Here is a 26,887-nt window from a genome sequence, read left to right on the forward strand (position 1 = left end):
GAAGGATAGAGGAATCCTCTCAAACTAAGCCAGATGTCATGAGATCATCAAGGTATATTAGAATATGCGAATATGCAATGGTATTTGATGACTAAACTAAAAGCCTCTCACTCCCCGTCGGGGAATTGAACCCCGGTCTCCCACGTGACAGGCGGGGATACTCACCACTATACTAACGAGGAGATGCTGATGTTGCTGCCTGTCTGTCATAGTGTCTCAGGGGTGGAACACACACACACACACACACACAGAGAGAGAGAGAGAGAGAGAGAGAGAGAGAGAGAGAGAGAGAGAGAGAGAGAGAGAGAGAGAGAGAGAGAGAGAGAGAGAGACTGTACAATACGATGAAGGAGTAATAGAATGGGTGGGGAAAACAGGCTATACAGTACTACTATTTCAGTAAATATGCTAGAAATAATAAGCTTTTAATTTGGCAACTTTTTACAATGAAATCCTGGCTGTTTACTGCAGCTACCTAGTGCAGGACAGCAGAGCAGTGCAAAGCCAGAATGAAGGAGCCTGTGAGCCTGAGCTCAGGGCGGAGAAACCCAGCCTGACAGAGAGAATCCTGCCATAGAAGAAGTTCTTTTACACAGATGTTACTTTGGACAGACAGATTGAAGTACAGACTGATGTATAGTTTTACTACAATAATGCCCCCATACAAGTGTTGCTGGAACAAACCAGTGTGAACCAGGTCTTGTTGAGGAGACTGTTACTGATGGTGAACGGGACAATTCCTCCGACTCTATGAGAGACTGGACCAGATTGATCATCAGTGCAGACTGATGGAAATCCTCCTCCACCTCTAATCTAGTTGCTCAGAACAGGTGTGGAAAAGTGTGAATGAACACATGAATGTGACTGGTGGAGCATCTCCATCATTATGGCTGTTTGGGTTGTCCACCGCAAAATAAAAGCCCCAAGCTTCTTCAAAATAAAAGTCCATAGTTATTAAAAAATGTACACATAAAAAAACTTAGAAATTGATATTTAGGGGAGAGCTGGATAAAAGTTTAGCTGGCTTTTAAAATATAAGCCCCAAGTGATTTCAAAATAAATGTCCTTGTTCATTAAAATGATACAAATCTTCAAAATGGATTGTACATTGTTAGCTAGGCTAGGGGTGAGCTGGATTTCAAAATCAAAGCCCCAAACACTTTAAAAAAAAAAGTCATTTTTTATTAAAACCTTCAAAAAACCTTTTTGATGATTATTTAAATGAGCCAGAGGCCATGAGTGTGCCGACCCCGACAGGCCAGCCACAAACTCCTTCAAAATAAAAGTCCTTGGTTCTTGAAAATTACACTAAAAACATTATATTTTATAAAATTATATTTAGGGGTTAGCCAGATATAAGGTTGTCTGGTTTTCAAAATAAAATCCACCAAACCTTCCCATGAGAATCTGCTGACGTCTGTGATGAGAAATGAATGTGAACACGATGAGCTGCTGTCCAAAGCTGAAGTTGTCAAAACTGTTCCTGAAAATCAGCTCATTAATAAAGTTTACAAAAGAACATCTGAATGAATGTGTGAAGAATCCTGGTGGACTGGTCCTACTGGTCTCAGACCAGGTTTAGGATCCTGGTGGACTGGTCATACTGGACTCAGACCAGGTTTAGGATCCTGGTGGACTGGTCATACTGGACTCAGACCAGGTTTAGGATCCTGGTGGACTGGTCATACTGGACTCAGACCAGGTTTAAGATCCTGGTGGACTGGTCATACTGGACTCAGACCAGCTTTAGGATTCTGGTGGACTGGTCATACTGGACTCAGACCAGGTTCAGGATCCTGGTGGACTGGTCATACTGGACTCAGACCAGGTTTAGGATCCTGGTGGACTGGTCATACTGGACTCAGACCAGGTTTAGGATCCTGGTTGACTGGTCATACTGGTCATACTGGACTCAGACCTGGTTTAGGATCCTGGTGGACTGGTCATGCTGGACTCAGACCAGGTTTAGGATCCTGGTGGACTGGTCATGCTGAACTCGGACCAGGTTTAGGATCCTGGTGGACTAGTCATACTGGTCACACTGGACTCAGACCTGGTTTAGGATCCTGGTGGACTGGTCATACTGGACTCAGACCAGGTTCAGGATCCTGGTGGACTAGTCATACTGGTCATACTGGACTCAGACCTGGTTTCGGATCCTGGTTGACTGGTCATGCTGAACTCGGACCAGGTTTAGGATCCTGGTTGACTAGTCATACTGGTCATACTGGACTCAGACCAGGTTTAGGATCCTGGTGGACTGGTCATAATGGACTCAGGCCGGGTTCAGGATCCTGGTGGACTGGTCATACTGGACTCAGACCAGGTTCAGGATCCTGGTGGACTGGTCATACTGGACTCGGACCAGGTTTAGGATCCTGGTTGACTGGTGATGCTGAACGCAGACCAGGTTTAGGATCCTGGTTGACTGGTCATACTTGTCATACTGGACTCAGATCTGGTTTAGGATCCTGGTGGACTGGTCATACTGGACTCAGACCAGGTTTAGGATCCTGGTGGATTGGTCATACTGGACTCAGACCAGGTTTAGGATCCTGTTGGACTGAGCATACTGGACTCAGACCAGGTTTAGGATCCTGGTGGACTGGTCATACTGGACTCAGACCAGGTTTAGGATCGTGGTTGACTGGTCATGCTGGACTCGGACCAGGTTTAGGATCCTGGTTGACTGGTCATGCTGAACTCGGACCAGGTTTAGGATCCTGGTGGACTAGTCATACTGGTCACACTGGACTCAGACCTGGTTTAGGATCCTGGTGGACTGGTCATACTGGACTCAGACCAGGTTCAGGATCCTGGTGGACTAGTCATACTGGTCATACTGGACTCAGACCTGGTTTAGGATCCTGGTTGACTAGTCATACTGGTCATACTGGACTCAGACCAGGTTTAGGATCCTGGTTGACTGGTCATACTGGTCATACTGGACTCAGACCAGGTTCAGGATCCTGGTGGACTGGTCATCCTGGACATACTGGACTCAGACCTGGTTTAGGATCCTGGTGGACTGGTCATGCTGAACTCGGACCAGGTTTAGGATCCTGGTGGACTAGTCATACTGGTCACACTGGACTCAGACCTGGTTTAGGATCCTGGTGGACTGGTCATACTGGACTCAGACCAGGTTCAGGATCCTGGTGGACTAGTCATACTGGTCATACTGGACTCAGACCTGGTTTCGGATCCTGGTTGACTGGTCGTACTGGACTCAGACCAGGTTTAGGATCCTGGCGGACTGGTCATACTGGACTCAGACCAGGTTCAGGATCCTGGTGGACTAGTCATACTGGTCATACTGGACTCAGACCTGGTTTCGGATCCTGGTTGACTGGTCATGCTGAACTCGGACCAGGTTTAGGATCCTGGTTGACTAGTCATACTGGTCATACTGGACTCAGACCTGGTTTAGGATCCTGGTGGACTGGTCGTACTGGACTCAGACCAGGTTTAGGATCCTGGCGGACTGGTCATACTGGACTCAGACCAGGTTCAGGATCCTGGTGGACTGGTCATACTGGACTCGGACAAGGTTTAGGATCCTGGTTGACTGGTCATACTGGTCATACTGGACTCAGACCAGGTTTAGGATCCTGGTTGACTGGTCATACTGGTCATACTGGACTCAGACCTGGTTTAGGATCCTGGTGGACTGGTCATACTGGTCACACTGGACTCAGACCTGGTTTAGGATCCTGGTGGACTGGTCATACTGGACTCAGACCAGGTTCAGGATCCTGGTGGACTAGTCATACTGGTCATACTGGACTCAGACCTGGTTTCGGATCCTGGTTGACTGGTCATGCTGAACTCGGACCAGGTTTAGGATCCTGGTTGACTAGTCATACTGGTCATACTGGACTCAGACCTGGTTTAGGATCCTGGTGGACTGGTCGTACTGGACTCAGACCAGGTTTAGGATCCTGGCGGACTGGTCATACTGGACTCAGACCAGGTTCAGGATCCTGGTGGACTGGTCATACTGGACTCGGACAAGGTTTAGGATCCTGGTTGACTGGTCATGCTGAACGCAGACCAGGTTTAGGATCCTGGTTGACTGGTCATACTGGTCATACTGGACTCAGACCAGGTTTAGGATCCTGGTTGACTGGTCATACTGGTCATACTGGACTCAGACCTGGTTTAGGATCCTGGTGGACTGGTCATACTGGACTCAGACCAGGTTTAGGATCCTGGTGGACTGGTCATACTGGACTCAGGCCGGGTTCAGGATCCTGGTGGACTGGTCATACTGGACTCAGACCAGGTTCAGGATCCTGGTGGACTAGTCATACTGGTCATACTGGACTCAGACCTGGTTTAGGATCCTGGTGGACTGGTCATACTGGACTCAGACCAGGTTCAGGATGCTGGTGGACTGGTCATCCTGGACTCAGACCAGGTTCAGGATCCTGGTGGACTAGTCATACTGGTCATACTGGACTCAGACCTGGTTTCGGATCCTGGTTGACTGGTCATGCTGAACTCGGACCAGGTTTAGGATCCTGGTTGACTAGTCATACTGGTCATACTGGACTCAGACCTGGTTTAGGATCCTGGTGGACTGGTCGTACTGGACTCAGACCAGGTTTAGGATCCTGGCGGACTGGTCATACTGGACTCAGACCAGGTTCAGGATCCTGGTGGACTGGTCATACTGGACTCGGACAAGGTTTAGGATCCTGGTTGACTGGTCTTGCTGAACGCAGACCAGGTTTAGGATCCTGGTTGACTGGTCATACTGGTCATACTGGACTCAGACCAGGTTTAGGATCCTGGTTGACTGGTCATACTGGTCATACTGGACTCAGACCTGGTTTAGGATCCTGGTGGACTGGTCATACTGGTCACACTGGACTCAGACCTGGTTTAGGATCCTGGTGGACTGATCATACTGGACTCAGACCAGGTTCAGGATCCTGGTGGACTAGTCATACTGGTCATACTGGACTCAGACCTGGTTTCGGATCCTGGTTGACTGGTCATGCTGAACTCGGACCAGGTTTAGGATCCTGGTTGACTAGTCATACTGGTCATACTGGACTCAGACCTGGTTTAGGATCCTGGTGGACTGGTCGTACTGGACTCAGACCAGGTTTAGGATCCTGGCGGACTGGTCATACTGGACTCAGACCAGGTTCAGGATCCTGGTGGACTGGTCATACTGGACTCGGACAAGGTTTAGGATCCTGGTTGACTGGTCATGCTGAACGCAGACCAGGTTTAGGATCCTGGTTGACTGGTCATACTGGTCATACTGGACTCAGACCAGGTTTAGGATCCTGGTTGACTGGTCATACTGGTCATACTGGACTCAGACCTGGTTTAGGATCCTGGTGGACTGGTCATACTGGACTCAGACCAGGTTTAGGATCCTGGTGGACTGGTCATACTGGACTCAGGCCGGGTTCAGGATCCTGGTGGACTGGTCATACTGGACTCAGACCAGGTTCAGGATCCTGGTGGACTAGTCATACTGGTCGTACTGGACTCAGACCTGGTTTAGGATCCTGGTGGACTGGTCATACTGGACTCAGACCAGGTTCAGGATGCTGGTGGACTGGTCATCCTGGACTCAGACCAGGTTTAGGATCCTGGTGGACTGGTCATACTGGACTCAGGCCGGGTTGAGGATCCTGGTGGACTGGTCATACTGGACTCAGACCAGGTTCAGGATCCTGGTGGACTGGTCATACTGGACTCGGACCAGGTTCAGGATCCTGGTGTACTGGTCATACTGGACTCAGACCAGGTTTAGGATCCTGGTTGACTGGTCATGCTGGACTCGGACAAGGTTTCGGATCCTGGTTGACTGGTCATGCTGAACTCGGACCAGGTTTAGGATCCTGGTTGACTAGTCATACTGGTCATACTGGACTCAGACCTGGTTTAGGATCCTGGTGGACTGGTCGTACTGGACTCAGACCAGGTTTAGGATCCTGGCGGACTGGTCATACTGGACTCAGACCAGGTTCAGGATCCTGGTGGACTGGTCATACTGGACTCGGACAAGGTTTAGGATCCTGGTTGACTGGTCATGCTGAACGCAGACCAGGTTTAGGATCCTGGTTGACTGGTCATACTGGTCATACTGGACTCAGACCAGGTTTAGGATCCTGGTTGACTGGTCATACTGGTCATACTGGACTCAGACCTGGTTTAGGATCCTGGTGGACTGGTCATACTGGACTCAGACCAGGTTTAGGATCCTGGTGGACTGGTCATACTGGACTCAGGCCGGGTTCAGGATCCTGGTGGACTGGTCATACTGGACTCAGACCAGGTTCAGGATCCTGGTGGACTAGTCATACTGGTCATACTGGACTCAGACCTGGTTTAGGATCCTGGTGGACTGGTCATACTGGACTCAGACCAGGTTCAGGATGCTGGTGGACTGGTCATCCTGGACTCAGACCAGGTTCAGGATCCTGGTGGACTAGTCATACTGGTCATACTGGACTCAGACCTGGTTTCGGATCCTGGTTGACTGGTCATGCTGAACTCGGACCAGGTTTAGGATCCTGGTTGACTAGTCATACTGGTCATACTGGACTCAGACCTGGTTTAGGATCCTGGTGGACTGGTCGTACTGGACTCAGACCAGGTTTAGGATCCTGGCGGACTGGTCATACTGGACTCAGACCAGGTTCAGGATCCTGGTGGACTGGTCATACTGGACTCGGACAAGGTTTAGGATCCTGGTTGACTGGTCTTGCTGAACGCAGACCAGGTTTAGGATCCTGGTTGACTGGTCATACTGGTCATACTGGACTCAGACCAGGTTTAGGATCCTGGTTGACTGGTCATACTGGTCATACTGGACTCAGACCTGGTTTAGGATCCTGGTGGACTGGTCATACTGGTCACACTGGACTCAGACCTGGTTTAGGATCCTGGTGGACTGATCATACTGGACTCAGACCAGGTTCAGGATCCTGGTGGACTAGTCATACTGGTCATACTGGACTCAGACCTGGTTTCGGATCCTGGTTGACTGGTCATGCTGAACTCGGACCAGGTTTAGGATCCTGGTTGACTAGTCATACTGGTCATACTGGACTCAGACCTGGTTTAGGATCCTGGTGGACTGGTCGTACTGGACTCAGACCAGGTTTAGGATCCTGGCGGACTGGTCATACTGGACTCAGACCAGGTTCAGGATCCTGGTGGACTGGTCATACTGGACTCGGACAAGGTTTAGGATCCTGGTTGACTGGTCATGCTGAACGCAGACCAGGTTTAGGATCCTGGTTGACTGGTCATACTGGTCATACTGGACTCAGACCAGGTTTAGGATCCTGGTTGACTGGTCATACTGGTCATACTGGACTCAGACCTGGTTTAGGATCCTGGTGGACTGGTCATACTGGACTCAGACCAGGTTTAGGATCCTGGTGGACTGGTCATACTGGACTCAGGCCGGGTTCAGGATCCTGGTGGACTGGTCATACTGGACTCAGACCAGGTTCAGGATCCTGGTGGACTAGTCATACTGGTCGTACTGGACTCAGACCTGGTTTAGGATCCTGGTGGACTGGTCATACTGGACTCAGACCAGGTTCAGGATGCTGGTGGACTGGTCATCCTGGACTCAGACCAGGTTTAGGATCCTGGTGGACTGGTCATACTGGACTCAGGCCGGGTTGAGGATCCTGGTGGACTGGTCATACTGGACTCAGACCAGGTTCAGGATCCTGGTGGACTGGTCATACTGGACTCGGACCAGGTTCAGGATCCTGGTGTACTGGTCATACTGGACTCAGACCAGGTTTAGGATCCTGGTTGACTGGTCATGCTGGACTCAGACCAGGTTTAGGATCCTGGTGGACTGGTCATGCTGAACTCGGACCAGGTTTAGGATCCTGGTGGACTAGTCATACTGGTCACACTGGACTCAGACCTGGTTTAGGATCCTGGTGGACTGGTCATACTGGACTCAGACCAGGTTCAGGATCCTGGTGGACTAGTCATACTGGTCATACTGGACTCAGACCTGGTTTCGGATCCTGGTTGACTGGTCCTGCTGAACTCGGACCAGGTTTAGGATCCGTGTTGACTAGTCATACTGGTCATACTGGACTCAGACCTGGTTTAGGATCCTGGTGGACTGGTCGTACTGGACTCAGACCAGGTTTAGGATCCTGGTGGACTGGTCATACTGGACTCAGACCAGGTTCAGGATCCTGGTGGACTGGTCATACTGGACTCGGACAAGGTTTAGGATCCTGGTTGACTGGTCATGCTGAACGCAGACCAGGTTTAGGATCCTGGTTGACTGGTCATACTGGTCATACTGGACTCAGACCAGGTTTAGGATCCTGGTTGACTGGTCATACTGGTCATACTGGACTCAGACCTGGTTTAGGATCCTGGTGGACTGGTCATACTGGACTCAGACCAGGTTTAGGATCCTGGTGGACTGGTCATACTGGACTCAGGCCGGGTTCAGGATCCTGGTGGACATGTCATACTGGACTCAGACCAGGTTCAGGATCCTGGTGGACTGGTCATACTGGACTCGGACCAGGTTTAGGATCCTGGTTGACTGGTGATGCTGAACGCAGACCAGGTTTAGGATCCTGGTTGACTGGTCATACTTGTCATACTGGACTCAGATCTGGTTTAGGATCCTGGTGGACTGGTCATACTGGACTCAGACCAGGTTTAGGATCCTGGTGGATTGGTCATACTGGACTCAGACCAGGTTTAGGATCCTGTTGGACTGAGCATACTGGACTCAGACCAGGTTTAGGATCCTGGTGGACTGGTCATACTGGACTCAGACCAGGTTTAGGATCGTGGTTGACTGGTCATGCTGGACTCGGACCAGGTTTAGGATCCTGGTTGACTGGTCATGCTGAACTCGGACCAGGTTTAGGATCCTGGTGGACTAGTCATACTGGTCACACTGGACTCAGACCTGGTTTAGGATCCTGGTGGACTGGTCATACTGGACTCAGACCAGGTTCAGGATCCTGGTGGACTAGTCATACTGGTCATACTGGACTCAGACCTGGTTTAGGATCCTGGTGGACTGGTCATACTGGACTCAGACCAGGTTTAGGATCCTGGTGGACTGGTCATACTGGACTCAGGCCGGGTTCAGGATCCTGGTGGACTGGTCATACTGGACTCAGACCAGGTTCAGGATCCTGGTGGACTAGTCATACTGGTCGTACTGGACTCAGACCTGGTTTAGGATCCTGGTGGACTGGTCATACTGGACTCAGACCAGGTTCAGGATGCTGGTGGACTGGTCATCCTGGACTCAGACCAGGTTTAGGATCCTGGTGGACTGGTCATACTGGACTCAGGCCGGGTTGAGGATCCTGGTGGACTGGTCATACTGGACTCAGACCAGGTTCAGGATCCTGGTGGACTGGTCATACTGGACTCGGACCAGGTTCAGGATCCTGGTGTACTGGTCATACTGGACTCAGACCAGGTTTAGGATCCTGGTTGACTGGTCATGCTGGACTCAGACCAGGTTTAGGATCCTGGTGGACTGGTCATGCTGAACTCGGACCAGGTTTAGGATCCTGGTGGACTAGTCATACTGGTCACACTGGACTCAGACCTGGTTTAGGATCCTGGTGGACTGGTCATACTGGACTCAGACCAGGTTCAGGATCCTGGTGGACTAGTCATACTGGTCATACTGGACTCAGACCTGGTTTCGGATCCTGGTTGACTGGTCCTGCTGAACTCGGACCAGGTTTAGGATCCGTGTTGACTAGTCATACTGGTCATACTGGACTCAGACCTGGTTTAGGATCCTGGTGGACTGGTCGTACTGGACTCAGACCAGGTTTAGGATCCTGGTGGACTGGTCATACTGGACTCAGACCAGGTTCAGGATCCTGGTGGACTGGTCATACTGGACTCGGACAAGGTTTAGGATCCTGGTTGACTGGTCATGCTGAACGCAGACCAGGTTTAGGATCCTGGTTGACTGGTCATACTGGTCATACTGGACTCAGACCAGGTTTAGGATCCTGGTTGACTGGTCATACTGGTCATACTGGACTCAGACCTGGTTTAGGATCCTGGTGGACTGGTCATACTGGACTCAGACCAGGTTTAGGATCCTGGTGGACTGGTCATACTGGACTCAGGCCGGGTTCAGGATCCTGGTGGACATGTCATACTGGACTCAGACCAGGTTCAGGATCCTGGTGGACTGGTCATACTGGACTCGGACCAGGTTTAGGATCCTGGTTGACTGGTGATGCTGAACGCAGACCAGGTTTAGGATCCTGGTTGACTGGTCATACTTGTCATACTGGACTCAGATCTGGTTTAGGATCCTGGTGGACTGGTCATACTGGACTCAGACCAGGTTTAGGATCCTGGTGGATTGGTCATACTGGACTCAGACCAGGTTTAGGATCCTGTTGGACTGAGCATACTGGACTCAGACCAGGTTTAGGATCCTGGTGGACTGGTCATACTGGACTCAGACCAGGTTTAGGATCGTGGTTGACTGGTCATGCTGGACTCGGACCAGGTTTAGGATCCTGGTTGACTGGTCATGCTGAACTCGGACCAGGTTTAGGATCCTGGTGGACTAGTCATACTGGTCACACTGGACTCAGACCTGGTTTAGGATCCTGGTGGACTGGTCATACTGGACTCAGACCAGGTTCAGGATCCTGGTGGACTAGTCATACTGGTCATACTGGACTCAGACCTGGTTTAGGATCCTGGTTGACTAGTCATACTGGTCATACTGGACTCAGACCAGGTTTAGGATCCTGGTTGACTGGTCATACTGGTCATACTGGACTCAGACCAGGTTCAGGATCCTGGTGGACTGGTCATCCTGGACATACTGGACTCAGACCTGGTTTAGGATCCTGGTGGACTTGTCATCCTGGACTCAGACCAGGTTCAGGATCCTGGTGGACTGGTCATCCTGGACTCAGACCAGGTTTAGGATCCTGGTGGACTGGTCATACTGGACTCAGACCAGGTTCAGGATCCTGGTGGACTAGTCATACTTGTCATACTGGACTCAGACCTGGTTTAGGATCCTGGTTGACTGGTCATGCTGAACTCGGACCAGGTTTAGGATCCTGGTTGACTAGTCATACTGGTCATACTGGACTCAGACCTGGTTTAGGATCCTGGTGGACTGGTCTTACTGGACTCAGACCAGGTTTAGGATCCTGATGGACTGGTCCTACTGGACTCAGACCATGTTTAGGATCCTGGTGGACTGGTCATACTGGAGTCAGACCAGGTTAACTCCGGCCATAACCGAGTTCAAAGTGAAAGATATGATGCCCATTTCATGGGCTGGACATTAAGGACTGTCCGACCATCTGGGGCTAGTAAAAGCTTTCCTCGGGCAAGTGAATCATCTGCCCCCCTTGTCTGAACGGGCTAGTGGTCTTTAGGAATGGAGCCGATCCAGGATCAGGTTCTGATATCAACGTAATTCACGGATCAGAAATTTCCGATCCAACCTGCAGAGATTTCTCATCCATGATCCTGGTCATCTTCATGGTGCTGAAATGATCCACAGTGTTTCCCTGCTGCTGCTCTGCTCGCTGGCTGCAAACTGTGGACTGGATTTCCTGAAGGGAGGCGGGTCTCAATGAGACCAGGAGGAATGAGTCAGGAAATCCAGTCCACAGTTTGAATTCAGCGAGCAGGCTAGGGAAGTAGCACTGTGCTATCCAACTTTTCATGGCAACATGTTGCTGATTGGACGGATTTTACGCTCAAAACACCACAAAGCAACACAGCAACGTGGATGTTAGCAAAGCAACGCAGCAATGTAGATGTTTGCAAAGCAACGCAACAATGTAGATGTTTGCAAAGCAACGCAACAATGTAGATGTTTGAAAAGCAACACAGCAACATGGATGTTAGCAAAGTAACGCAGCAATGTAGATGTTTGCAAAGCAACGCAACAATGTAGATGTTTGCAAAGCAACACAGCAACATGGATGTTAACAAAGCAACACAGCAACGTGGATGTTAGCAAAGCAACGCAGCAACGTGGATGTTTGCAAAGCAACGCAGCAACGTGGATGTTTGCCAAGCAACACAGCAATGTGGATGTTGGCAAAGCCGTTGTACAGCAGGGCGGTGCTCTGCAGCCAGACGTCACCATTTTCAAACTCCAGCTCCTCCAGGCTGTCAGCAGGCGATTCACACCTCGGTGAAGCTGCGTCCTACTCCACGCTAAACTCCCTGAAAATAGTCCCAATCATTTGTGTTGTGTTAGAAACACTGCTGTTGGTGTTGCCTTGCTAAAGAATTTCCCCAGAGATTAATAAAGTCATTCTGAGGTTCTAAAAATAGAACTAGTTTATTATGAGATGATGACGTCACGCAGACCCCCACATTGTCCACATGGAACAAAAATACTTTGTACTGCTTCCTGTTCTGACCTGATACTAACCTCAAGTTGTCTTTTCAGAGAATACATGTATACATTAGTACATTTCATACTTTACTGTAGAGAGGAGTTTATTACAGCCTCATATAGAATCAACAATAATTAGGTATGTGAAAACAAATTAAAAAGTCAACCAAATAGAATGTGGCTGGTACCACTGGAAAGAGTAGAAGAAGAGCTACCAGTGGAGCAGGTAGTGTGGCTGAGTGGTCTAAGGCGCTGTATTTAGGCTCCAGTCTCTCTAGAGGCATGGGTTCAAATCCCACCACTGCCAGTTCAAAGGCTTCACATGTCATCAAATCAGTAGACAAAGGAGTATTCAAGATGGCGCAGTACATGTACACTAATTTGCAGGCTTGAAAATTGTGAACCTAGTTGTGCAATAACCCAAAGAAAGGAGTGTTTTAAAACAATGTAACTTTTTGAAAAACTGAATCATAAATATAACTACCAGTTTTGTACGGTGGCCTGGAAGTTGAAAACACTACAAACCTCAGAAAACAATTCCAAATCCAAAAAACACTTCCAGATAGAGAAAATACTCGCCAAATGAGAAAACACTTCCTCCGCACGCGCGCTCTCTCTCTCTCTCTCTCTCTCTCTCTCTCTCTCTCTCTCTCAAAGGGCGTCTTTTCCTTTATAAATGAGTTCCCAGTCATCCGATTGTACCTCAATAACTAGTTTATCCAGGGATTCCTCTCTTCTGACTCATTTGTAATGATATCCATCTGTTGTCTGTTTTAATCTTTCTGTGGTTTTTATTGGAAATAGTAAAAAAACAAACAGACATGAAATCACTGATATCATTGACTAATAAGCCCTTGTACGTTTTCTTCATTTGACTTTTATTTGCTGATTGTTTCATCTGAATGTTTAATCTGTTCCACCTCTTTAAGCTACATCAATAACCAATGTAATACGCCCCCTGGATATGGTCACCACAGTCACACGGTCAAAGAGCAAGTCAGCCTTGCTGCTGCCCCCTGCTGACCGCGCCCCGTCACTATCTGTCAAATCCTGTTACAGAGTACTCTGGTGTCTGTGGGAAAAAACTTGAAACTGAGCAAGATGACTATTGCAGCAACACGTCATCAGTAGGATAAAACTAAGCTGTCTCTTGATGGTCTACGACAGGGTGTCCAAACTGGGTCAGAGAGTGCTGGTGTCCTGCATGTTTTAGTTCTCTGCCTGCTTCAGCATACCTGAATCTAATGATGACGTCATCACCAAGGTTGTGAAAAAGAACAATAATGAGCCTTTCATCACAAAGTGGATGGGAGAGGCACCGGATGGAGATCAACGGAGATCAAAGCCGGAGGAAATCTTGGATCTGAGCATCTCCATGGCAAAAGGCACTGATCTCCTTTGATCTGATAGGTGATCAGCACTGGAGCCATGGAGACGCTCAGATCAAAGGAAATCAGCTTTGTAGAGTTGTAATGTGCTCGTACTCATCCTTACATTTTTCTAGAAATTTGTCTTCAATCACCTTTTCTCTATTTACACCCTCTACTTGAACCTTTACCTGTTTATTTATTTCATATTTTCCAAATATCATGATTTTGGTTTGATCTAGATTTAATGAATTAGATTTCATTTCTCTGAATGTATCTAGTATGTCGTTGAAGAGTTTTTCTAGGATTTGGGAGAATTGTGGGTCTGTAGTTTGTGAAGTGTGTCTGTTTTCAATAACGGTATCCTTACTGGAAGCCTGTTGAATGATACTATGTAGAACCTTCTATGTACTGCTGACATGGTCTTTATTGTTTTTTGGTACTTTCTTAAAAGAATTCTTCTTACATTTTCTCATCATATGAGTGAACTTTGTTTTACATTTCTTGGATTTATTTTCCATCTCCTTCGTTCATCATTTATTGGATTCTCTATGTCATGTATTCTTCTCCTTGGATGCATTTTTTAATCCCTTTGTCATCCATTAAACATCTTTATATTTCATTTTCTCTCTTATTTATAAATGAGTTCCCAGTCATCTGATTGTACCTCAATAACTAGTTTTTCCAGGGACTGCTCTGTTTTGACTCATTTGTGTTGACATCTATCTGTTGTCTGTTTTAATGTTTCTGTGGTTTTTATTGTAAATAGTAAAAAAACTAAAACAAACAGACATGAAATCACTGATATCATTGACTAATACATCACTTACTTTGATATTATCTATAATATGTGTAAATAAATTGTGACCCTCCAAACGACCCTCAGGAGGCCCGGCTGTTGTGTGGGTGTTTGTGTGTGTGTGTGTGTGTGTGTGTGTGTGTGTGTGTGTGTGTGTGTGTGTGTGTGTGTGTGTGTGTGTGTGTGTGTGTGTGTGTGTGTGTGTGTGTGTGTGTTTGGGCCTGTTTATAGGAGAAGTGAGGATGGAGCAGCCATTTACTGGTAAAACTAATTCACTAACATCTTGGTGAAAATAGAATATATGTTTTTTTCAAATTAAAGTGACAATGAAAGTGAGAACAGGAGATCCCCCCTCACCTCCAGAGGAACATAGAGAGTGAGCTACCAGCAGCTTCTCCCTGTGGAAGGGAACATCAGCCCTCACCTCCAGAGTGAACATAAGTCATGTCTGTATATTACATCCATCATCCATCCATCCATCCATCCATCCATCCATCATCCATCATCCATGATGTGATCCAGCAAACATGTCCAAGCAGTAGTGTTGTGTTGTTGCTTCTCATTGTCAATAGAACCATGAGAAAGTATGAGAGTGACTGATACGCTTGTATGATCACTGGACCTTTTGAAAGCAGTCGGACTCTCATACTGTACCAGTAGCATCTGTGTCATTCACAACCCGTCTCCATCTTAACTGGACTTTCTGCGTACACATATGATTTTGTGTTTTCATCTGTGGACTGGTGGCTAGTGAGTGTGTTGCCTTCAGTGGCAAAGGGAAATAAAACCTCTGCATGAACAGGAATCATGGAGCCTCCCCCTTCTCAGCTCCAAGTGTCCAAATCTGAACAGCTGGTCTGGGCTCTGAGTGGAAGCTGAGGTGGTCATGTGCCTGGGACTCCAGACTAATCCACTCCAAGTCCAAGTCCGAGTGTAAAACTCAGTCTCTATCTTGGTCCACTCTCTCTCTCTCTCTCTCTCGCTCTCTCTCACGGTGCAACCTCAGCTCCGCCCACTGCTCCCAGAGTCCAGATCCATATTTCACTTTCTCTTGTATTGTTTGATTGTACACTCATAGTGACAGGACGTCTTTTCCTGTATAAATGAGTTCCCAGTCATCCGATTGTACCTCAATAACTAGTTTATCCAGGGATTCCTCTCTTCTGACTCATTTGTAATGATATCCATCTGTTGTCTGTTTTAATCTTTCTGTGGTTTTTATTGGAAATAGTAAAAGAACAAACAGACATTAAATCACTGATATCATTGACTAATAAGCCCTTGTACGTTTTCTTCATTTGACTTTTATTTGCTGATTGTTTCATCTGAATGTTTAATCTGTTCCACCTCTTTAAGCTACATCAATAACCAATGTAATACGCCCCCTGGATTTGGTCACCACAGTCACACGGTCAAAGAGCAAGTCAGCCTCGCTGCTGCCCCCTGCTGGCCGCGCCCCGTCACTATCTGTCAAATCCTGTTACAGAGTGCTCTGGTGTCTGTGGGAAAAAACTTGAAACTGAGCAAGATGACTATTGCAGCAACACGTCATCAGTAGGATAAAACTAAGCTGTCTCTTGATGGTCTACGACAGGGTGTCCAAACTGGGTCAGAGAGTGCTGGTGTCCTGCATGTTTTAGTTCTCTGCCTGCTTCAGCATACCTGAATCTAATGATGACATCATCACCAAGGTTGTGAAAAAGAACAATAATGAGCCTTTCATCACAAAGTGGATGGGAGAGGCACCGGATGGAGATCAATGGAGATCAAAGTCGGAGGAAATCTTGGATCTGAGCATCTCCATGGCAAAAGGCACTGATCTCCTTTGATCTGATAGGAGATCAGCACTGGAGCCATGGAGACGCTGAGATCAAAGGAAATCAGCTTTGTAGAGTTGTAATGTGCTCGTACTCATTTTTACATTTTTCTAGAAATTTGTCTTCAATCACCTTTTTTCTATCTACGCCCTCTACTTGAACCTTTACCTGTTTATTTATTTCATATTTTCCAAATATCATGATTTTGGTTTGACCTAGATTTAATGAATTAGATTTCATTTCTCTGAATGTATCTAGTATGTCGTTGAAGAGTTTTTCTAGGATTGTACAGGAGTGTATGTAAACGAGCATCTCACAAAGAAAAATGCTGAAATCGCATGGCAGGCAAGACTCCTGAAGAAGAACAAGCGTACTCAAGACACCTGGATAAGGAACTGTAAGGTTTTCATAAGACCCAATGGTACACCAGAAAAAGCCAAAGTCATCGCTGTCAGAGATATCAAGGATCTTGAGAGATTTAAATGAAAAATGATGAATTAGTGGAGCAATGTATTTTTTGTTATTTATTTGTTTTGTTTATTCGTGTGATGCTGATCAGTGTGATACTGGTGGGAAATACTACTTGGGCACGACAATGTGTGAACACACAAAGTTAAAATCTTTTGATTTTCAAGATCACAGGTTTTATGATTTAGAAAATGGCATTGATCCAGATATCCACTTCTACCAAAATGTTAATATGTCCTGTGAATATTACTCTGAAGAAGAGCTAAATACTAAAATGAAGGGTTTTTCATTGATCCACTTTAACAGCAGGAGCCTTTACAGTAATTTTGTTAAAATTAAAGACTATCTTAAACAGTTCCAAGAAAAGTTTACTGTTGTAGCAATTTCAGAGACGTGGTTGAATAATGACAAAGAGCTGGAGGATGGACTAGAGGGATATGAAATGTTCTGCCAAAACAGAGTAAACAGAAGGGGAGGCGGCGTTGCTATATTTGTAGTTTTGTGTTTTAAATGTAAAGTTATTAACAATATGACAGCTGCAATTGATAATCTGATGGAATGTTTGACTCTTGACATTCAAGTGGAAAAGGCCAAAAACATATCAGTTAGCTGCATTTATCGCACACCAGGATCCTGCATTGATCATTTCAACACAAAGATTTTGGAAATACTTGAAAAACATAAAGAGACGGTGACTTTTGTTTGTGGTGACTTTAACATTGATTTACTAAAGTCAAATGATCATTTGAAAACTGCTGAATTTATCGACACGATGCTTAGTTTATGTTTCTACCCATTGATCTTAAAGCCCAGCAGGATAACTACGGACAGTGCTACTTTGATTGATAATATTTTTGTAAATATAATTGATGGGAAGATAAATAGTGGACTGTTAATGGCAGATGTGAGTGATCATTTGCCAGTTTTTGCAGTTCTTGAAAGGAACAATAAGCTTAATTTTCCAGAGAAAATGCGGTCTCACTTTTTAAGTAGAGTGAAAACACCAGAAGCAATTGCAGCTCTTAAAATGGGATTGGCAAATCACGACTGGCAGGAAGTTTATGTGGAGGATACCAATGAGGCTTACAATGCATTTTTGGATACATTTATGACTCTTTACGACAGATATTGCCCTGTGAAAAAGTTTACACAAAATTCTAAAAAGAGGAGAAAGTTCTGGTTAACAAAGGGACTGGAGAAGGCTTGTAAAAAGAAAAACAAGCTATATAGAGAATTTTTAATGCATAGAACAAAGGAAAAGGAGGATAATTATAAAAGATATAGAAACAAACTGACATCGATTATGCAATGTCAAAAGAAGATGTATTATGAACAATTGCTTCAAAAATATAAAAAAAAATATTAAGGCTACCTGGAGTGTATTGAATGAGGTGATCAAGAATCATAACGACAGGAGTTTTTCCAACAAACATTGTTAAAGGTGACAATTCAGTGACTGAGGGTATTGAGAGCATGGTTAATGAGTTCAATGATTACTTTGTTAATGTAGGTCCTAATTTAGCAAAAGAGATTCCCCTTATAGATGGAAAAAAGGAAACCTTTAATTTAACTTTCAATAAATGTAACACAATGTTTCTTGGGGGAGTACTTGAAAGCGACATTTTAGAAATAGTAAAAGAATTTAAGAGCAAAAAATCTATTGATTGCCATGACCTCAATATGTCAATTATAAAAGAGGTTATTTATTGTGTCCTTGATCCATTAACATATATCTGTGACAAATCCTTTCAAACTGGTGTTTTTCCAGAAAAGATGAAAACAGCCAAAGTGATCCCAATTCATAAAAAAGGAGACAAGCAGTTGGTCTCAAATTACAGACCAGTTTCTTTACTGCCTCAATTTTCTAAAATTCTTGAAAAATTGTTTGTAAAGAGACTTGATTCCTTTATTGAGAAATATGATTTATTGAATGACCATCAGCATGAATTTAGGAGCAATCGCTCAACATCATTAGCGGTGATGGAATTTGTAGAAAACATTGCAACAGTTATAGATAATAAGCAGTTTGGAGTAGGTGTGTTTATTGATTTGCGTAAAGCATTCGATACGATCGATCACTCTTTACTTCTGCAGAAATGTGAACGGTATGGCATAAGAGGGAAAGCCCAACTCTGGTTAAGAAGTTACTTGAATAATAGGCTTCAATATGTGAGCATTGATGATATTAAATCTCATCTTAAACGTGTAACTTGTGGAGTTCCACAAGGCTCAGTGTTGGGACCAAAGTTATTTATACTTTATATAAATGATATTTTTACAGTCAGTAATACATTAAAATATGTTATGTTTGCAGACGATACTAATGTATTTTGTTCAGGAGGGAACATAAAGGAGTTGTTAAAAACTGTAGAAATAGAATTGATGAATTTAAACAAATGGTTTGCTTCAAATAAGCTATCACTAAATGAAAGTAAAACTAAATTCCTTTTGTTTGGTGGTAAAAGGCCTAATGTTGAGGTAAAACTGAATTTAAACAATGTTGAAATTGAAAGAGTATATGAAACTAAGTTTCTGGGAGTAATAATAGATGATAAAGTTTGTTGGAAGCCTCACATAAAATATGTAAAACAGAAATTATCCAAATCTATTTCTATTCTTTACAGAACAAGACATTTACTGAATAAGAACTGCCTACATTTGCTGTACTTTACATTTGTGATGCCATACATGACATATTGTGTTGAAATTTGGGGTAATACATATAAAACAAACTTAAAACCAATAATCAAACTGCAAAAAAGAGCTATTAGGATAATAAATGAAGTTGGATATCGTGATTCCACAAATCAGCTGTTTATAAGATCACATACAATAAAATTTTTGGACATTGTATATTCAAAAACATTAGAAATTTTGTTTAGAGTGGTAAATAAGACAATTCCAGGTTGTATTCAAAAATTGTTTAAACTAAGGCAGGGGATTTATAACCTAAGGGGTTTGCTAATGTTTGACACTCACAAAGTAAGAACTAATATCAGGTACAGATGTGTGTCAGTTTTGGGTGTAAAATTATGGAATGGACTTAATGATGAAATAAAGATGTGTAATTCTATGTATGTTTTCAAGAAGACTTTAAAGTCTAAAATTATCAAAGGTTACAATGAAATTTGATTGAATTAGATTTTTCAGTAGTAATGAGTATTAGTGATGTTTTTATTGTGCCCGCAGGCCTCCGTCAGTGTCTCCAATATGTTTGCCCCACTCAGCAGCACGCTGGCTGAGAAGGACACCCTGGTTATTGGCTCCTCAATAGTGAGACACGTTAACCTAGGACAACCAGCGGCCACAGTTAGCTGCCTGCCTGGGGCCAGAGCAGGCGACATTGAGTCCCAGCTAAAGCTAATGACCAAGAATAAACGGAGATTTAAACGGATTGTAATCCACTGCGGTGGAAACGACGTTCGCCTGAAGAAGTCTGAGGTCCTCAAAGCTAACGTAGAGTCAGTGTGCACATACGCGCGGACCATTTCAGACGAAGTAGTTTTCTCTGGCCCCCTCCCAAACCTCATCAGTGACGTGATGTTTAGCCGCACGTCATCTTTTAACCGCTGGCTGTCAGGGTGGTGTCCCAGTAACTCGGTAGGCTTCATTAATAATTGGAAGTCCTTCTGGGGCAAGCCTGGTCTCATCAGGAGGGACGGCATCCATCCCACGTTGGATGGAGCGTACCTCTTATCTAGAAACATAGCTAAAAGCTTACCTCCTCCATCCTGACGCACCAGAGTGGGGACCAGGCAACAGAGTCGCAGTCCTACACGCCTCTCTGAGTTTCCCTCTGGGCAGTCACCAACCATAGCTAACTTAGTTAAACATCCCATAGAGACTGTGTCTATCCCTCGGACCACCACAAGTATAAAACTATCTAAACCTAGGAAAATAACTTCTAATGACTACAAAAACTTAATCCGTATCAAGTGTGAAACTAGACAAAATCAAGACAAAAAAATTAAATGTGGTTTCCTAAACATTAGATCTTTATCATCCAAAGCTCTTCTAGTCAATGATCTGATAACCGAACACAACATTGATCTCTTTGGATTAACAGAAACCTGGCTACGTAAAGATGAGTATGTTAGTCTAAATGAAGCCTCCCCTCCAAGTCATATTAACACTCAAATAGCTCGTGAAAGTGGTCGAGGAGGGGGCGTGGCAGCCATCTTTAACTCTCAGTTACTAATTAACATGAACCCAAAACCCAACTTTAGTTCTTTTGAGAGTCTGAGCATGACCATGCGACACCCGTCAAATAAAATAGTAAATTCTGTAGAATTTGTAATCATTTATCGTCCTCCTGGACCTTATTCAACTTTTCTAACTGAATTCTCTGAATTGTTGTCAGATGTAGCCCTGACTAAAGATAAGGTTATCATGGTAGGAGACTTCAATGTTCATGTTGACGTAGAAAATGATAGTTTCAGTGCCAGCTTTAAATCTTCACTTGACTCTCTAGGTTTCTCTCAGGTAGTAGACGGGCCTACCCATAAACATCTACACACCTTAGACCTTATTCTAACCTATGGTTTGAATATAGAGCATCTGACCGTCTCTCCTCACAATGATTTCCTGTCAGATCACTTCTTAATAACCTTTGACTTTGTTCTAAATAGTTATAAACCTCCGGCTAAAGCCGTGTTAACCAGGTCTCTCTCTGATAACATAGTAACTAAATTCAAGGAAAGAATTCCCTCTGCTATAGAATCAGTAGTGAATCTTCCTGACCCGTATACTGTTGCTAGCTCAGACATCGAATACCTAACAAACAGTCTGACAGATATGCTAAAAACAACGCTAGACGACATAGCTCCTCAAAAAATGAAAATGAAAAAACAGGAAAAGTCATCCCCATGGTTTAACTCATCAACCCGCGAGCTTAAACAACGCTCCCGTAGATTAGAAAGAACTTGGCGTTCAACAAAAACAGACCTAGATTATATAGCCTGGAAGGATAGCTTCAAAACTTATAAGAAAGCTCTGAGTAGAAGTAGAACTAATTACTACTCATCCTTAATAGAGGAAAACAAAAACAACCCTCGGTTTCTTTTCAGTACTGTAGCCAAACTGACCAAGAACCAAAATAGCGTTGAGCCCACCATTCCTAACAATATATGTAGTGAGGACTTCATGAAGTTCTTTCAAAATAAAATGACAAGGCTTAGGGATAACATCCATCAAACCCTACCGTCCGTTAGCCCCATAACAGAGGAACTGGTTAAACCTAACAGTCATCTGGAATGCTTTCAGCAAATACAACTAGTCCAACTAAACTCCCTTATTTCTTCTGCTAAACCAACTACTAGCCTGTTGGACCCAATTCCTACTAGAATTCTGAAAGAGGCACTGCCACTAATTAATAATTCTATACTCGCAATTATTAACCAGTCTCTATCAATAGGCTATGTGCCCCAATCCTTTAAACTAGCAGTTATTAAACCTCTCATTAAGAAGCCAAACTTAGACACAAGCCTTCTCTCAAACTACAGGCCGATCTCCAACCTTCCTTTCCTGTCAAAGGTTCTGGAGAAAGTAGTCGCTAAACAACTCCAGGATTATCTGCAGGAGAATAATCTGTTAGAGGACCTTCAGTCCGGCTTCAGAATGAACCACAGTACAGAGACTGCACTGCTAAAAGTTACTAATGACCTTCTAATGGCCTCAGATAGAGGTCTTCTATCTGTTTTAGTTCTTCTGGACCTTAGTGCCGCATTTGATACTGTCGATCATAATATACTTTTAAGGAGATTAGAAGATGCCGTCGGCATTAAAAACTTAGCCTTAAACTGGTTTAAATCATATTTATCTGACCGGTTTCAATTTGTTCATGTAAATAACAAATCTTCAATGCATGAACGGGTCCGGTGTGGAGTACCACAAGGCTCCGTCCTCGGACCGATATTGTTTAATCTCTATATGTTGCCACTCGGAAATATAATTAGGAAACACAGCATTAACTTTCATTGTTATGCAGATGATACTCAGCTATATTTATCAATTAAAGCCAATCAGGCCGACCAACTTGTTAAACTAGAGTCCTGCCTCAGGGACGTTAAGTCCTGGATGTCTATCAACTTCTTAATGCTCAACACATCCAAGACTGAGGTTCTAATCCTAGGTCCTAAAAAGCTCAGGGATAACTTTTCAGACAGTCTGATTAGGTTAGATAATATTACCTTAACCTCTAACAGTGATATTAGGAACCTGGGTGTTATTTTTGATCAGGATCTGTCCTTTATTTCCCATGTTAAACATGTCTCCAGGACAGCCTTCTTCCATCTAAGGAATATTGCAAAAATTAGAAACTTCTTGTCCTTCAAAGATGCAGAAAAAATTATTCATGCCTTTGTGACTTCAAGATTAGATTATTGTAACTCCCTAATGTCAGGATGTCCAAACTCCTCTGTTAGGACCTTACAGCTAGTGCAGAACGCTGCTGCACGTTTACTAACCAGAACTGGAAGAAGAGAGCACATCTCCCCAGTCTTAGCATCCTTACACTGGCTTCCAATTAAATCTAGAATAGAATTCAAGATCCTTCTGATCACATATAAAACTCTTCATCAGAAGGCTCCGTCCTATATCGAGAAACTTCTAGAAGTTTATCACCCTCCACGAGCCCTTCGCTCTGAGGATGCAGGACTGTTGGTAATCCCTAAAGTCCATAAAAGTAAAACAGGAGGCAGGAGTTTCAGCCATATGGCTCCTTTACTCTGGAATCAACTACCAGCCTCGGTCCGAAAGGCCGACACCATTAGTTTATTTAAGAGTAGACTAAAAACATTCCTATTTGATAAAGCTTATCCTTAGGAATAAAATAGGAATAAAATAGGACCACTAAGTTGAGCTGCTATAGGCCTAGACTGCTGAGGGGATTTTTTCTCTCCCGTTAAAGGGAGGAACTCTACATTTGGAGGTTCTGTTTCTTGTCTTTCTTTCTTTCTCTCTGTGTAACAACATTACTGGAGCCACCAGACACTGCCGCAGTCTTTTTTATCCCTGACAGGAGGAGAGCAGGATCCAGGGGATCAGACCCAAGACTCACAGAGTGGAGTTACGACGGTCCTACTACCCAACCCCACCACAGCACCGGGACCCCACCGCAACGGCACGGCCCTTAAACTCCAGACTGAGATTGGCTCATCATCAGACCAACGCTCATCATAGACTTTTCTTAGTATTTGTACTTATCTGGCCTGTCTGCCACTCTCTCTCTCCCTCTTCTTTCCTCTCTCTCCCTGTCCTATCCCATGTACTTCTCCCCCCAACCGGTCAAGGCGGATGGCCGTCCTTCCAGAGTCTAGGGTCCGCCCCACGGTTTCTTCCTGAAGAGGGAGTTCTTGAACTTCTCTCCATGCGAGGGAGTTTTTCCTGGCCACTGTTGCTTGTTACACCTGCTTGCTTTGGAAGGGTTTAGTTGGGTCCTGTTGTACTCTATCATTGTAAGAGCGCTTTGAGATGTTTGTTGATGTGATTTAGCGCTTTACAAATAAAATTGAATTGAATTGAATTGAATAGATATTTGACCTCTGGGCGACACCCCTGCAGTTTACTTTTGCTGTTTTATGACCTTCTTCCTTTAAGTGTAATCAGTCCCAACTGAAGTTTAGACAAGAGGTCACGCCCCAGCAGCTTCACAGGGCAATCTAGATAATACAGGACTGGTGCCTGGGCCCAAAGACCAGATGGATGGTCATCCACTATCTGTAGAGGCTTTGTAAGTCTTATCTTAGTTGTGGCTCCATTAGCTGTTCTTACATACACTGTTTCATTTGTTTGTACAAGGTCAGATACTGAATCTTCTAACGTTGTGCTCCCGTGTCGCAGAGAAAAGTAATTTGTTTTCCATTACAAATTAACGTTATCTCAGGTAATTGGTGAGCAGAATACATCATTTCTTCAAAATTTAATTGTACCTCTGTATTTATGTTCTCTGCGCTCATGACATCATAGAAATCTCCTTCATGTTCTGCCCCTGCATACAATGGAATAGGTTGATAACCATGTTGCTGTTGATATCTTATCAGTGCCTCTTCAAATTCTTCTATCACTTTGTCACCCTGTCTCGTCATACTTGCTGTCCCTTCATTCCACCTGGATATGATCTCTTTGTGTAGTATCTAGCTATGTGACCTAGCTTTCCGCAAGACCAACATCCATCTTCTCTACTTTCTAGTTGTCCTCTGCATCTGCCTCTTTGTCCTCTGAATGGCCTGCGGCCTCTTCCTCTGAACTTTCCCCTGAGGGGCCCTTCGTAAAACACTTCCTCTATCTCTCTGTCATCTTCCTGATAATCTGTTTCTGCAGCTGTCTGTCTCTCTGCTACTTGAGCACTCTTCTTTTGCTTTGCATTTCCCATCTCTATAAAGTGTTTATTCACCCAAAATCTAATTGAGTCTAGAGACCCTGCATGTAGAGCATTTTTCAGCTGTTGTTGATGTGGTCCCTGCTGGTTATTGTCTGGTTGCAACCCACTGTGGATTCTAAAAATGTTGGTCATCCTGATCTGGTATTGTTCGAAAGTTTCATTCTCTCTCTGTTTAGTTCTACCTATAACTGTATAATTTGCTCTTGGAGCAAACTGAGTTGTAGCTCTGTCTCGAAGATTGTTTACATGCTGTACTAAATCTCGTGCATTGTGAGTCAGGGCGTTTTCATTGTCATCAAAAGGATTCCAATCTCCCAATATCCTATGCGAATCTATTTTTGTGACTGCCATCCACCCCTGCTGAATCTCTACTCCATTTAAATGGTACGAGAGTTGTAGATTTGCCATGTCCTCTAAAAAACGTCGTAACTCCACTCTGTGAGTCTTGGGTCTGATCCCCTGGAGTGTTAAAGAACCCGTACCTCCTGAGAGACTGGAACCTTAATCCAGCACCTTGGACTGCTCACTCACACTATAATCATATAAGTGACATCATGGAGGTCAGAGGAGAGTGACATCATGGAGGTCAGAGGAGAGTGACATCATGAGTTCATCACCAGAGCTCACCTCTGGACATCAAAACAGCCTCCATGCTACGTTTGGCTACGACCCTGACAGACAGCATGCATAGCAACATCTCTCCCTTAGTATAGTGGAGAGTATCCCTACCTGTAACATGGGAGCTGGGGGTTCAATTCCCTGATGGGGAGTGCAGCTCCTTAGTTTACTTACTGATAACCCTCCGGTTCAGGTCAGAAATGCCCTTTTAATCACTTCCTTCCAGGTCACATAAGCTTTTACCAACATTGATGTGTTTCTGTAGTCTAGTGGTTATCACGTTTGCTTCACACGCAAAAGGTCCCCTGTTTGAAACCGGGCGGGAACATAAAGAAAGGTTTTTGAAATTCCTCAAGACAGTTTCCAACATATTAGGAGTTTAATGAACGACGACGTATTGTGACATAAGCAAATATAACAACCCAAAACCTTTTAACTGGCAGTGGTGGGACTTGAACCCACACCTCCTGAGAAACTGGAGCCTAAATCCAGAGCCTTGGACCGCTCACCCACACTATAATCATGTAATAATAATAAGGTCTATTTATATAGCACCTTTCACAGACAAAAAGCCACAAAGTACTTCACAACACAGTTCAAAAACATCAGAAAGTACACCGAATATAAAAGGCCAAGACAAGACAAAATCCTAGCAGCACAAAGGTCGTTAATTAAAAGCCTGAACAAATAGATGAGTCTTAAGTTTGTTCTTGAAGGTGTCAACAGAGTCAGTTGAGCACAAAGAGGGAAGAAGATCCTTCCAAAGCCTCGGAGCAACAGCCTGGAAGGATCGGTCACCTCTAGTGAGAAAATGAGAGCGTGGAACCTTCAGCAGGTTCTGATCCACAGACCTCAGAGCCGTTCAGGGGTGTAAGGCTGGACCAGATCACTGAGATAAGAAGGAGCCTGACCATGCAAGGCTCTGAATACCAGGACCAGAACTTTAAACTTGATCCTATAGGACACTGGCAGCCAATGAAGTTCTTTTAGAACCGGGGACATGTGAGTCCTCCTATTAGTACGGCTCAGAATTCTCACTCTCCC

The 26,887-nt window shown here is 44.7% G+C and overlaps 1 protein-coding gene across 1 annotated transcript in view; it reads right to left on the minus strand.

Annotated features, from left to right (window-relative positions):
• Positions 1 to 26,887, minus strand: part of LOC308128165 (NACHT, LRR and PYD domains-containing protein 12-like) — a 455,537-nt gene that overhangs the window by 43,404 nt on the left and 385,246 nt on the right. The window lies entirely within an intron of this gene.

This window comes from Lipophrys pholis (assembly GCF_963383615.2).
Source record: "Lipophrys pholis genome assembly, contig: SCAFFOLD_30, whole genome shotgun sequence".
NCBI lineage: Eukaryota > Metazoa > Chordata > Actinopteri > Blenniiformes > Blenniidae > Lipophrys > Lipophrys pholis.